The sequence below is a fragment of the Chelonia mydas genome, chromosome 9 (assembly GCF_015237465.2).
Source record: "Chelonia mydas isolate rCheMyd1 chromosome 9, rCheMyd1.pri.v2, whole genome shotgun sequence".
NCBI lineage: Eukaryota > Metazoa > Chordata > Testudines > Cheloniidae > Chelonia > Chelonia mydas.
The window spans coordinates 93,163,195-93,178,392 of NC_057855.1; the positions used below are offsets into that span (position 1 = coordinate 93,163,195).

General features: G+C 43.3%; 1 long non-coding RNA gene across 1 annotated transcript; it reads left to right on the top strand.

Moving 5' to 3' along the window:
• Positions 1 to 2,652: 2,652 nt before the first annotated feature.
• LOC122461815 lies at positions 2,653 to 13,737 on the top strand. Its single transcript, XR_006284014.1, has 2 exons — positions 2,653 to 2,814; positions 12,966 to 13,737. It is a non-coding gene; the product is annotated as an uncharacterized LOC122461815 (long non-coding RNA).
• The last annotated feature ends 1,461 nt before the right edge of the window (positions 13,738 to 15,198 follow it).

Genomic DNA, 15,198 nt, shown 5'->3' on the forward strand with positions numbered 1-15,198 from the left:
ACGCCATGGCTGCCTGTGAAAAGTGGGGTTTAAGTGACTTACCTAGTGTCCCCACAAACTCCCTATAGCAGTGACAGGGATAGAATCTGATTCTCCAGGTCACCATTCAAATGCCTAAAGCATCTTTTCTCTTCCTGCAATCCTTGAGGTGAATAGGGAATGAGGCAGTGCCTATAATAAACAGCCATTTACATAGTCTTTATTAAATGCCATTTCTCAAGACTTTGTGGCCAGTAGAGCTTGTCAGGCATTAGTTTGGGACCATAGCAACTTCTTTGACTTAAAATATTTTATATAACAAATATTAACATGAAATTGGTATTTCTATGTATTAGTCAAAAAGAAACTGAAACACTTTGACATTTGAAATGTTTAGACATTTTTCATGTCAAAAATGATACATTCTCATGGAACTTGAATTTCAATTAAATTGTTGTTGTTTTTTTTAAATGGAACTCTGTTCCATCAAAATTTTTCAACTAGCTCTAATGGCCAATATCCTCCTCTCCACCCCCCACTTTTCCTTATTCCAATTCTTGATTAGGCATTCTGCTTTGATGATAACTACCATTCCTTCTTTCATCCCCTCCCGCCCCAAACCTCAGTGGGTATCAGGAACTCTGTATCTGAGTGTCCAGTATTCCATACTGATTGATGGCATAGGCAGAATCACTGAAGCTGGGTAGAATGAAGTCCAAGAAAGGTTATATGGAGTACCATAAGAGGCCTAGTGCTACAAGGGATTATAAAGAGGTCTTTTTAAAAGAAGGGCAAGTATTTAACTTCTGTAAATCCTTTAAAGTTATATACCACTGTGTTTGAGACCAAAGGACTAAAGATCTTTGGTGTGAAGTATAAAAGCAGTCTCAGTAAGAGGACCAGGGAAATTATCTATTGTGCAGATCTGCAGAAAGTACAAATGGACAGATAAGTCTGAGAAAGATGCAGCAATAAAACATTTGGAGTTATGACCCAGACACCTGGTTCCTCTGCCAAGACACAGAAACCTATTAAAAAGGAAACAAATGTGAAATAAGTGATCCAGGGACATTGTGTGGGTTCCCCCTTCCCCCACTATATTACAAAATAATTCTTTTAACACTCAAGATATTAAAACAAAATGTTTGACCCTGAAAGGGGTGGGGGAGACAACCCCACCTTTTTAATAAGACTAGTGTCTTTATTCCCCATCCTGCCACCTGCAATAGCTTGGATTTATCACTGCTATGAGACTTTTTCCTTTTGCTGATGCTATCAAACTGGAAGACACATTGTATGAACAAGGAGAGATGAGAAACAGAACTCCCTGAATTTAAAAAAAATTGAATAGTAGGCTACCTAACTCTGGAACTAATTGAGTAATAAGACCATAATAAGTGAACTGCAAATTAATGTCTACTTTACAAAAAGTCAGCTCTTCCAGTTGTCTGAGATGTACCCACATTCTCTGCAACTCAGGAGAAAATGGTGAAGCATTTTCTTGTTCCTTTCTCTGATATTTCTCCAGCGCATGCAAGACTTAAAATCCATGAAAGAGAACGTGAATGTAAAAGAAAATCTGGGAGCTAAGTGCATTTTTTCTCCTATTTACAAATTAGAAAAATTGCATGAAGAGCAACCAAATATAATGAGAGCTCTCCGCACCATGAGACTGCTTGGAGAGATCATCAGATGCCCTGATCAGAGAAAGGGTGGAAATGGTCTTCTTCCATCCTGTTTTATATTTTAGAGTTTAATTTCCCCCCCTCCCCCACATCTCAATCAGAATGAATACTCAATCCTGAAAATAATAGGAAAAAAAGTCAATGCAAATACTACTTTTCAATGTCAATGTCAAACTTTTTTGTTTAACCTTTTTGCCCAGGCTAATTAGCTTAAATTTTGAAATGGAAAGTCATTTTGAACCAGAATTTTGTTTAGAAAACCTCTAAATGAAACCTTCAGACAATATTTTTGCAACTCTTCTCAACACTCTTTTGGAATCACAAAATTAATCAACCTTGGCCATGTTTTGCAAACTCTTTTTTTGACAAATTGGCTTTCCTCTCCCCCCTTTTAACAAAACCATTTGGCAGAAAGTGATTCAACAAAAGACTTCCACCCGGCTCTAGCCCTGGTGCCAAGAACATGCAGTTAACATTTGTAACTGTACTCCATCACTACTGCTGATGCAGTCTTTGCCATCACCAAGCTGCCTCAGTGCCTGGAAGAAAACAATTTGCTAAGTGCAGAGCAGTTAGCACAAGGTGAGTTGAGAAAAGACAAGTGATGTAGGTAGGAAGGGGAACTCTGTGGTTTCATTGGCAGTGATACTGCCAATGTTCACACTGATTGTCAAAGGGTACAAAGCTTCTTTGACTGGCTGCTACAGCCAAATAGGTGTGAGACCTTGGTCCAGCCATGGCAACGGTGACCTTCTGGGACATCCATCTAGGCCAAGATCTTAATCATGGAGTCAAGATCAAATCATTCCTGTATAATACAGGAGAGCACTCTGCCTGGTAGGAGCCCTGTGTTAAGAAAATAAAGTTGAATGATAGCATAGTAAAATGTTAGCAGGTATTATTCTGAGACCCTAAAGTACAGTTATGCCCACTTTAGTGTTTCCTGCTGCTGTACAAATAATTATGACTAATTTCATGACAATGTCAAACCAGCAGAGTTGTCCTGTGGATATAAGGACTTACCATCAAAAGACAGAAATCTCTCTCAGGCATGCACAGCTTTTGAAAAGAATTCTGCATCCTGCAATTACATGTGAATTTCACATTCTATAGCCCATCCCTGGCATTGCCTTGACCTTAACGACTCCAGGTGAGTTTTCTTTGAGGTATAGAATTTGAACAGATACTCCAGCAAAACAAACACACACTTTTCCTGCCTATTTACCATTCTAGTACATTACAGATTGCAGTATGGTATGATAGGGCCCCCTTCCAAAAGAACTGTTATAGGAATCGTATACAATATAGTTACATCCCCTAAAGCAGAGGTTCTCAAACTTCATTGCATTGCGAACCCCTTCTGACAACAAATTACTACATGACCCCAGGAGTGAGGACCAAAGCCTGAGCCCACTCACCCAAGCTCCATGGCCCCAGCAGGGGGCCCAAAGCCAAAGCTTAAGGGCTACAGCTGCAAGTGGGAGCCTGTAACCTGAGCTCCGCCACTCAGGGCTGAAGCCCTCAGGCTTTGGTCCCAGGTGATGTGGCTCACGCTTTTGCCCCAGGCCCCAGTAAGTTTAATGCCAGTCCTTGGGACCCCTTTAAAACAGGTCATGACCCACAGTTTGAGAACCACTGCCCTAAAGTATACCTATGTGCCAAGAAAGGATGTGCTGCATAAAGGTTAATGTGCTAAATGTTACCTTTCAAGGCCACATTATCACGTGGCTTCTAACAGCACCCTCAAAATTTGGGGGTGCATCCATTTGTGCAGTTGTAGACCTGCATTTCTCCAGGCAGTAACCCCTTTTCCATAGCCAGAATGGCTGGACTCTAGAGGATTCTCCATGTGTAAAGCATCTGATGGCATAAGGAAACTACAGCAGTTCTTAAACTTCCTCCCCTGGACTCAACCAGTCATCTCTCCTGCACTGGCCAATCCCTTACATCTGTCTGATCCAAAGATCCTGGATCAGTTCCTCAGGGCTGATGACTGCCTGATTAATTTAAGGCAGCCACATAAGCCCCGCAGCCACATAAGGCAGCCACGTACATAGCAAAGTCTTTAGGCTTTTCTACCATATGACAGGGTCTGGACTAGCATCCAAACAGTCTCAAGATTGGGAGACACCAAGGTAGCTTGACTCCACCTTTTTACTTCCTGAACTATGGTGAGTATTTTTTGGCCGAAGCTCAGAAACGGGGCAGAATTTGGCCCATTTTGTGTGTATTGAAGAAAAATGGCCACTATCCCATTTGCTGTTATTGCACGAGTAACAGATTGGAACCTGTCAGTTCGTACTTGTGGTGATTCCTAATATCCTGGCAAAAGTGGCTGAAATGAGAACACTAGTGAATTTAGATTAGTCCCCAGCTTCACTTACAAGTAATACTACGTTTTGTCCAGGATGTTCATTTCAAAGTCTTAACTTAATCCCAGTGTCCATTCCCATTACAATTCCTAATGGGATGAATATTATTTTATTTAAATTGTTGTGTTTTTTCCTCTGCTATGCCTCAGTGGGAATGTTGAGTACCACACACGAGCTCTAATTGAGGAGTCCCTCACTCTGTGTGACTCTGATTGCTGTTATAATTGGAATAATTTGCATTTTTATGAAGATACTATTCCATCTGCAGGCATCGTGACAGTGCCTGATGCTGCAAAAGGCCTGCAGATCATTTGAAATGTACACAGAAGTGATTTGTTTTTTAACAAGCTGATTTGTAGTGTAAAAAGTGAGTTATTTGGGATCTACAGTTTTGGGGGCAGGGAGGAAGAGGAGGAGGAGGAGATACTTACAAAGATCTAGGGGCTTGAACTGTCCTTGGATGTTTGGTCATGCAAAGATGCCAGTTGCTAAAATTCATTGTTGCACATGCATGCACGAACAAGCGCACTGTGAACCAGATTCTGGCATCCTTACTTCTGAAGTGCACCCTGCTAGGAGGTATAACCTGCATCTATAGAGAGGGAGATATACTAACCCCTGGTTACAGGTGATCCCATAACTGCATATTGCAGGGCTGCTCACATCTTCCTCTGAAGCAGCAGCACTGCCCACTAGTGGGGACAAGAGGCTGGACTAGATGGACACTGGCAGTTCCTATAAATCAGCAGTTACTCACGGGGTGCCATGCTTCCCAACAGTCCTCAGTTTCATGGGAATGTCCCACCTTGACTCCCAAACCTCCCTGTCCAGGTTGCAGGCAGTTTACCCCATGCCTCCTCTTTGAGAGAGCCCCCAAACCAAGTGGCATTGCAACGTGGCACACAGGATTGGAGCACCGCTCAGGTTTGACCCTGTCACTCTCCATCTACAGAGAAACGGACAGGCCAGATTTGATAGGTGTTGCAACCCCGGGCACGATGAATCTATGCCTATCAAATTTGGCCCATCCACCCCTGTCTCAATCTGTGGAGGAGCAGACTGGCCGTTTTAGCAGTTTGACAGGTTGGGAGGTATATGGCGTAAGGTACTATTTAGCATGATTTAAGGGGTGGCCCTTTCTGGCCCATGGTAACTTTAAAATATACTGACTAATTCTGTTGAACTGCATCCTGGGCACAGGTCCTTCATCTGGGTTTCATTGCCTCTTTGGGCTAGATTCTGCTGCACATGTTCATGTTGGGTAGTCCAGTACTTTATTCTGCAATCAGAATTGGTGGGACTACTAGACCCTCTGACTAAGAATGTCAGAATGTGGTTCTGGGCTGGCCAGCTAAACCAACACACTTTGACGACAACATTAACTAAATAAAGCACATGTAAAAGACGGCAATCTAAATGCCAGATTAGGTGATTCTTACTCATATTTAGTGCCTTGCTCTGCATGTAGCCCTGTTAAAGTGTTTTGTAACAAGAATGAAAGTCTCACTGAGACTATCTGTGGATTCAGGTATTGCTCAATGTGAGTTAAGGCTGGCTAAATTTGGCCCTGAAGGTCAGATCAGATCTCTTTACTCACATTAAACAGTACTCACCCGATGTGTAGTTCTGTTGAACTGTTAACACAGTAAGGGGCTCAACATTGTGGCACCTTCTTGTGGCTCGTCTGGGGGATAAGCTCACCAATGGTTTGACGCTGCCTTGTGTGGTTTCTCGCTCCTGGTCCCAATTTCTCACTCGGTGGCCTCTCTTACGCTCCATGAGCTGATGAGCTTCCTCTTTGTGGCTTGGCCCTCCAGCCAGGTCACTATAGTACCCTGAAATGGGAGGGGGCATCAAAGTCTCTCTAACTTACTGCCTTGGGCGGTCTTCTAAGGTCTACTGCCCTGTCCGTGCCATTCTCCCATTGGCTGGTAGGGGAACCCAGGCCAGCCCTTTACATTGAGTTCCATCCTAGGGACCCTACACTCAGCAGCTAAGGGCTGTGCCGTCTAACCCTTACTACTGTTTTCCCTAGGCTTCTTCCTATTCCATTCTTTCAACCCTGAGAGCATAGGTGTTGGAACTAGGGGTGCTGCTGCACCCCCTGGCTTGAAGTGGTTTCCATTATATACAGGGTATACAGTTTGGTTCAATGGCTCAGCACCCCCTCTATAAAAATTGTTCCAGCCTTCCTGCCTGAGAGTGATGGTCAACTCTCTCCTCCTGGAGCCCCTTTCTCCTCTCCTCTCCTCTCCCTGGCTTTATACAGGCCCCTCCTCTTCCTGCCCAGCTGGGCATCAGGTTGTATTAGGGCTGTATATCCAGCCAATACCTCACCCAGGTGCAGCCCATCCTGTCAAGTAGCCCCTTCTGAGCCCCTTTAGCCATGGTGTGTGGTGAACACCCCATCACAGGGATATTCAGAATGAGTATGGCTATCAGGATCTCACCCAGAGGGATTTTGTAAATGAAATAAAAATAACTCCACCGTTACTTCCTAAATATGCGGTGTCTATCATGTATTGATGCAACTATCAGGTATAAATTGTTTTTTTATGTATGGTTAGCACTGCACTACTGCATGTGCACGATTGAGCTCAGAATAGAGATTTAATATGAATCTGAGAACTAGGACAATAAAACATATGGCTGCAAAATTCTAAAAAATAGCACATGAATGTTCAAGATATTGTAATGATCATCCCAAGAATCAATTTGTAGTTCATAAATTATTCTCAGGGTTAATGCTAATGAGTAAACATTTGGGATTATTTGTGGTGGTAGCCTGAATATAGGATATTCCTTTAACAGAAGAAAAAAAATCTCCTGGTAGTAAAGTGTCTCCCAATCTAGTTCCCCCTGCTACCACATGATGGTAAGATTTGGGGGGAGTGAATGGGACAAAAATCCCTTACTAGTCTGGGCATGTGCCTAGAAGATCTTCCAGAGATTTGTTCTCCTCCAATGCACTAATCAAAGTTAAAAAATTCTGATTAATCTTTCAATTTCATGTCTCAGGTTTAGAAGTCCTAGACTAGATCTTTTTGGCAAGATTTTGCCTTTTAAAAAGCAGCAGATGACATTATCCATTGACAGTCACTGACTTGTAACCGTGAAATATACAGTTCTGTATTTAACTGGACTTGATCTGGGTCACAGTGTCCGTAGTACCAACCCAAAGTGCTCATGAGTCATGGATGAGACTCCTCCAAGATCGACACATAGTTCATGAGATCTTTAAAATGGATTTTTTTATTTGCCTTTTCTTTTGTCCTCTTCAGTTTCATGCTTTCAAGCTTTCTGTGCCCCCCTCCCCACTTAAGGTGACCAGGCAGCAAGTGTGAAAAATCAGGACAGGGTGTGTTTGGGGGGGGGGAGTGTAATAGGAGCCTATATAAGAGACCCAAAAATCAGGACTGTCCCTATAAAAATCAGGACATCTGGTCACCCTACCCCCACTGTAAGGCTAGAAGTCTGTGGGGTGGGTTCTTTGTGAGGTAGCAACACTGCAATGAACTCCATAGATAAACATGAACAATCTATACAGTAGCTGGTGAAATGAAGGTCTGATAGTTATGATTGACATAGATGACACAATCTTCTCCGACTGGAAAAGCAGCAGACATTTGGGGCTGTCGTGTTGCAGAAGCTGCTCCAAGACACAGTGGCAAGAAAGTCTAAGGTGTTGGTAATGTTGGAAAGGGTCACTTTTCTTTTCATAATAGTTTGACTGTCTTCCTGAAGTAGCCTAGAAGGTCAGTTTGTTCAGAATGCTGGTGGTGAAAACCTGGGCATCTGGGCAAAAAATTCTGAAGCTGGCACAAACCCTTGGGCATCTCAAAATGTTTCTCTAACATGCATTACCCAACTCTTCTTGTATTTACAATTGTTAAAACCAAACTGGTGGGGAGAGGGGAAGTTTGGTTAGGCTTTTTCTCTGCTTTATCCTGCAAAACTAGAGCTTTGCTTTGAAAGACCAGTATATTTTCCCTCTGTATATTTTTCAGCTCCCTCCCTGAGCAAGGTAAATTACACTGACCTAAGCGCCAGTGTGACCAGTGCTATGTTGGTGGGAGAGCTTCTCCCACTGACAGAGCTACTGCCTCATGCAGGTGGTTTTATTCTGCCGAGGGGAGAACTCTCTCCTCTTGGCATAGCGCGTCCTCACCAGACGCACTACTGCGGGGCAGCTGCATCGGTGCAACTTCTAGTATAGACTAGCCCTGAATTCCTCTAGATGCTGCACTTTACAGCAATTAGTAGGAGAGAGGCACACATTTTGTTATCTGGGATCCATCAATATCCCCACAACACATGAATATGATTTTCAGGGCCCTAACCATTTTTCTCTAAAGCTACAGGCTGAAAACATTGCAGCATCAGCATTTCTAGGGCTAGGACATGATTCCTGGAGGTGGAGAGGAGCCCAAACCCAAAACTCTGAATCTGAATCCCTTGTAAGGTTTGGGGGGAATTCAGAGCCAGAACCAAAGTGTACAACTGGCCTCTTCTGATCAGGATCTAGAGCCAGACTCTGTGACTCAGGCCCCTCCCTTTGTGAAAGTATTCTTTTGAGCATGTTGGTTCCAAGGACAAAGGCAGGAAGTGTGATCGTTCTTGGAAATTTACTGCTATCTAAATCACCTTAGGAAAACTTTTGTTGAACTTTCTTCAGTGATGGAATGAGAAAGGAAAAGAATTCTGTCCAGTATCTTATTTCTTCTTACATTGTCAATGTAGCATACTGTTTTGGATCTTTGGATGGAATGCAACTGAGGTCCTAACTAGAGCTGGGTGACATTTTTTGAACAGTTTATTCACCAAAAAATAGTTTTCAGTTGACCCAAAATGATGTACCAATGCAACTTTAATCTGGAGCAGGATGTGGACCTGGATATTCCACATCCCTGCTGAGCCTGCTAACTACAGAGCTAAAAGTTATAAGGTGGGTGGCAGCACCACCACTTTCTCCACCTCTTCCTGTTTTGCAAATGTAACCCTTTTCAAATGCCCAGAAATGAAGCCTGTTTGACCCAACAAGTTTTATTCAACCCCAAGTGAATTTTGTAAGAATTTTCTGATTTGGTTTGACCCAAACCCCAATGGGTTTGTTTTAGGAACTACCAGCAAAGTGAAACAGCATTTTGCCCGATACATAGTTAGGACTAGCATGATCTCAGGAGAGACCACCTTTATTCTTGTCAGAGGTGCCATGAGATTTTTTTCAATGCCCTTGACAATTCCAGCTCAAGCATTTACTTTGTCTGTTACACTTTGCTTCAGTTGAATACAGTATACTTATCTCCCATACCTAAACTCTTAACCTCATGTATTTTTGCTGCACACTTTAAATCAGCTGCTACATTCCACCTACACAGATCGTGTATTTAGTGATGAGCAAGAGAATATATCCTCATATAGCCTTTACTTTTATCCAGGGGTGCCATGAGGCTTAAGAAGTCAAGATTTGTAAAGCAATTTGTGATCGTTGGATGAAAGGTGTTAACAAAGTGCAAAGCATTATCATAATCCACTTGCACCTTCAAAAGAACCAACTTTGAACAGCTAAAACAACACAAATTTGTTCATCTACTGAGGTTTCATGCACATACAAGATCAAATGACTATTTTTCTCCCAATATGGTTGTAGCATTGTTATTCATGCTGTATAATTAAAGTTCTGTCATTATTTCTATTATGAACCTCTGTGTTTACAACTCACACATAATAATTCAGTATGAGTGTAATGCAAAATCTTATCCCACTGGCAAATTTTTACAATTACTAAAATATGACCAAGATTTTCAAAAGTGACCATTACCTTTGCATGCCCAACTTGTGTCCATTAATCTGGGCCTGATTTTCAGAAGGTGGGTTCTTAGCATTTTCTGAACATCACGACAATCTTAAGTTGGGGGCACTCAACAACTCTACTCACTTTTGAGAATCTTGGCTTCTACCAATATGCTGTATCAGCTTGTAACGGGGTGATGACTCACTGGTGCAGTGCCTCCTGCTGGTTGTCTCAGGAATTAGTTGTTCCGGCCCAGAGTGCCCTCTGCAGGCCCATGTCCCTCCCAGACCTCAGTGCCCCTCTACCTCAGGGTTCTGCCCCCAGCAGTAACCCACAATGTGGGTCTCCCCACCCAGGGGAACCCCCAATCCTCTATCCCCTCTTTGCCTCAGTGGCTACTGCCAGTCACCCTCTAACCCCCGCTCACTGGGGCAAACTGCAGTCTGTAAACCACTCATCATCAGCAAGGGGGTTGGACCAGCTGCCTCTGCCTATTCCCAGGCTACACCTCTGTAGCCCCAGTACCTTTCCTGGCCTTTAGCAAGGCCTGCAGCCTGGGGGGTTTCCAGGCTGGAGCTCCCCAGCTCCTCTGGCCTTCCCCCAGCCCTTCTCCACTCTAGCTACCCTGCTCAGCAGCCAGGCCCTTCTCTCTCAAGAACCAGAGAGAGACTCTGTGTCAGCTCCTGGCTCACAGGCCTTTTATAGGGCCAGCTGTGGCCTGTTTGGGGCATGGCCCTAGCTGTGGCTACCCTTCCAATCAGCCTACCCTATTGGCTCTCCCGAGGCAGCCCTTTCCCAGGGCTGTTTTAACCCCTTCAGGGCCAGAGCAGGTGACCACCCCATTACACGGCTTGTCCCTCTTCTTTTAAACAGAAGAGACTGCGAGCGATGAAAGATCTTAGTGGCAGATACTCTTTGCAGTGCCATAGTGTGAAAGATGCTTAATTTTCCAAAATGAAATTTGGCCGTGGGTTATTTTAAAAGGTGGCCGAATATCTTTTGGTATTCAAATAATAAAGAAATAAAACAATTGTTAGTGGGTTGAGGGAAACAGCTACCACTGCATCTCTGTAACAATTACTTTTAATCAACAATACCATTGACATTCAGTGCAGAGTTAGTGTGCATATGCAGATGAAAGATTTCCTAAGTATGAGTGGACATGAGTGACTCACTGGTGCAGTGCCTCCTGCTGGTTGTCTCAGGAATTAGTTGTTCCAGCCTAGAATAGCTTGAAAGAGCTATTGTAGCCACTCATGTCACTGATAATGTGTTTCATGCTTGATCATGGAGAGTGTAGTAGCATATTGTGGAACACCATAATGATTCTATTGAAATTCCATCAGATCCTTCAAAGCCTGTATACTTTGATTGTTTCTCCCTTCATTGTTTTACTTGACACTGTTTTAAAAAGGAGTCAAAATTAACTCCAATAATCAGAATTTAATTTTAACAGAGAGCAGACAGTTCTCATTCCATCTTCAGAAAGTGCCACCAGGGCCAGTTCAAACACTTTGAGGACCCATCCTTTCAGTTGCATCCCCCCATCTCTCTCATACACAACTCCCAGGATCTAGCATATAACCTGCACCAAACTGCTAGGCCATGCTAGAGGAGGAGATGGGGATTGCGGCCAGAACACGGGAGGGCGTTAGGGGAACAGTGCACAGAGTTCCTATTACAAACAGGAGAAGGGGGGCTTTGTGACATTTCCCAGGTAGCTCTGCATTAGAGGGCTAATGCCCCAACATCTCACAATGCTCTGTCATCAAAGTTCGACACTCCACACCACTGGAGCATCATACCCCGGATGTATGTGTAACCCCCACAACTCCTGGGCTTGGTGCTCTGTCCCATGTAATGGCACCGAGACCACTTAGAGATTAATGAGTCTGCTCTACAGCCTTAGCTAAGGACCATGTGGCATTTAGCTCTTGCACTAGAGGCTCGTGCATTTAGCTCCAGAGGTCCCAGGTTTGAGCCTGCATTCCGATGACAGGAGTATGTCGGTGTTATATATGTATCGGGCAAAGGCTCCTGATTCAGCAAAGCTTTCCTAAACAGGACAGCAATCGGGCCCCAATTCAGAACAGCACTAAGCATGTGTTCAAAGTTCAACACATGCTTACGTGCTTTCCTGAATAGGTGTCTTCCAGAGTCAGGTCCTTTAGCACATCCTTAACTTGAGGCATGTGCTTAAGTTGAATGTTCTTACATGCTGTCCTGAGTCAGTGCTGATGGGAGAGTTAACTGGACTCCCTTTTAAGGGATGTAAAATACACTCCCTTCGGACCGAGGAGTTGTCAGTCCTGGAGGGAGGTACTGAAATCTGGTTCTTAAAGGCTCGATTTCCTGATTAAATAAAATAGTGGATGAGTTCACTGTCTGGATCCTGGGCTCAGATGCCATCTGCAGCACCCTCTACCCAGGTGCACACAGGGTAAGAGACTCTGAACTTAGTTGTCTTTGGACTTGCAGGACAGTTAGTATAGTGTGTCCCCAAGAGAAGCGAAGGATGGTTGCTGGAAATGAATCCCTGCACGTGGCTAGGAAGAAAACCCTCTTTAGCACCTACAACTTGTCAGGCATCACTGATGTTTCCAATAGGCTGCGTCCTGGTGACACTAAAATCAGTGCTACTCAGCTGGACGGTAAACCTTGCACTTGCATTGGCTGACCCTGTAGCTGCTTGAAATTCAAAACTTTCCTGAATGTTTTGACTGAACGAAAAAGAATGTTGACAATGTTGTGAAATTCTTTGGCCTGCTCTACAGCAAATGGAACAGACAAAAGCTTTTTACATTTTCAAAACTAGGAAAAAATAATTGTTGCAATCCCATTTCCTTCCTCTCTTTTGATCAGCTCTTGAGTCTATGTGGCTGCAGGCTTGGCAACACAGGAACCAGCCCTGATTACTGCATGTGGTGACATAACTAGTCACAAGGGTGAGGGTTAGGAATGGACTAGACGCATTCACTCCATATTCCTCTGGTGTTTTTGTCATGTGGTTATTTGTTTTCTTATGCTCTGCACATTCTTGTGGCTAATGATGTCTATTTAATATATGAGCATCTTTAAGCTTAGAGGAATAAGGAAGCTATTACAACAGGTTCTGATTACTTCCCTTGCTTGCAGGAAAAAAATAGAAATGCTACTGGTACGATTTGCATCTGGAATTCTATTAAGAGATCGGAAAGTACAAAATGAAGACCTTCTCAAAGGGAAACTAGCGACTGAATAGAATGGAATCTAATTTATAAGAAGCTCAAAGAAGGCAGATCTGAGGGAAGGAGAGAATTAAAATCAATGGGGATGATCAAAGAAATGCATTCAAATCCTGAAGGGTTTCACCGCTTCCACTCCCGCTGACTTCAGTGATAGTTGAAGGCGCTCAGCATCTCAGAGATGCCACCACATTTACTGAGTGAAGATCATCCGCAATCATGAGATTCATGTGTAAAAGCTCTTGGCATTGTCTTTGTTACAGATCCTATTGGTCTTTGGTCTAAGCAGACTGCATCTCTATCTTGTCTTTTTTCATTGGTCACTTTGGTACCCTTCCTGGGTGCAGTTTTTCTGTTTCCCTTCATGGAAATGGAGTGTCATGGCCCAGCCACAGTAGGCCTCCAGGACCAGTGCTTTGGCCTCCCATACTCGCCAGTAGCTTAAATACACCTTTCCCAGAGCTCCAGTCTTGTTGGGACTCTGGGTTTAACTGTTCACGTGATAGTGAAAGCAGACAAAGAAGCTTTATAAGGGTTCCCAATAAACAATCTCTCTTTACTTTAGTTAGCCAAAGAAATATACAGTCCTAGACAAAACAATTAGATATCCCTGCCTCAGTTTCCTCACCAGTCTTGAGCGCAGGCTCTACGGAGTACAGGATACCCCTTCCCGCATATGGCTTCAGTTCTGAATCATGGAGTCTTTCTCTCTCCTGTGTAGCCAGTTTCCTTCTTCCTCCTGGGTTAAACAGGACCTCCTGCTGTGAAAGCATACTCCTTACTTCCTCTTTTCTTCCCAAGCTGCCGCATGTCTGAGAATCCCCTGAGGCTCTTGGGCACTGCAGCTTTTAATACCAGACTTCTTTGGTCTCCTCTTAAGGATTTAACGCTGCTCCACACCCCCTCCCTCCAAACAAACTTGGTCAGGCTGCTTTCCCAAGGCTTCTTGTTATTGTCATGCAGCTTGGATCTGGGAATACATAGGTGTACCTATGAAACAGCAATTAGTTTATGGGACTTGGTTGTGACCCTATTAGTTTGTTTTTACACAAAGTAAAACTATTTCCCCATGTTTATCCCCCCCACACACACACACACTGTTCCCCAGACATTCTTGTTAACTGCTGGAAATGGCCCACCTTGATTATCACTACAAAAGGCTTTCTTCCCCCCACCCCACATGATAACACTCATTTTTTCATGTTCTCTATGTATATAAATCTCCCCACTGTATTTTCCACTGAATGCATCCGATGAAGTGAGCTGTAGCTCACAAAAGCTTATGCTCAAATAAATTGGTTAGTCTCTAAGGTGCCACAAGTACTCCTTTTCTATTAGTTTGTGCAATTTTAGAGCTACTCACGATATGGAAAGATCTCAATACATCTGCCAATCCGGGACAATGACTTGCATGTTTTGTTGAGCAGAGGTGCCATAGTATCTGACCTGTCCCAGACATGTCCTAATGGTTGGCCCTCATTCCCCTGAAATAAATGAGATGATCTGTTTTTAAGGTCCTATGCAATGCAGCTCCAGATGATTGGCATAGCATTTGCAACATCGTGTTGCTGAGATAGCAGGAGAAAATCCTATCATGAGAGAACATTTAAATCCCACGAATCTACATATAAAATTTAGATAAAGTCCTGGAATCTCTAGAGAACTCTTTAAGAGAAGATGAACGATTTGAGGGGGAGGGAGCAAAAACGGTCTCTCAGATTCCTGTCAATCTTAAATAAAAACAACTCCGTCAAATATGCATATTGATAGCTTTCATGTTTGCATTGTAGCCCAAGCTTGAGGAGAGTGGAATTGAGTTTGCAACCTGATCTGAACAAATCTAGTGGGATTTGGTTGCTGGAGCTTGCATCCCTGATGAACTGCTCACTGGCGTGCTAGTCAACACATTCCATTTTTTTTCAGCCTAAAATTATTAAATTTTTAAAAGGAGACATATTTCCCCCAAAACAATATTACATCCAGCTATCTAATTTTGATTAAAAGTGAAGGAGACAGAATCAAAAAATCATGTTCAAAGAAAGCTCAGCATGATATGATAGTCAATAGGGAAAGTAATTTACTAAAATTAGCTCATACCGTTGATGCATGCATCTTCAGTAGCAGATTTTACAAATGACAATGCT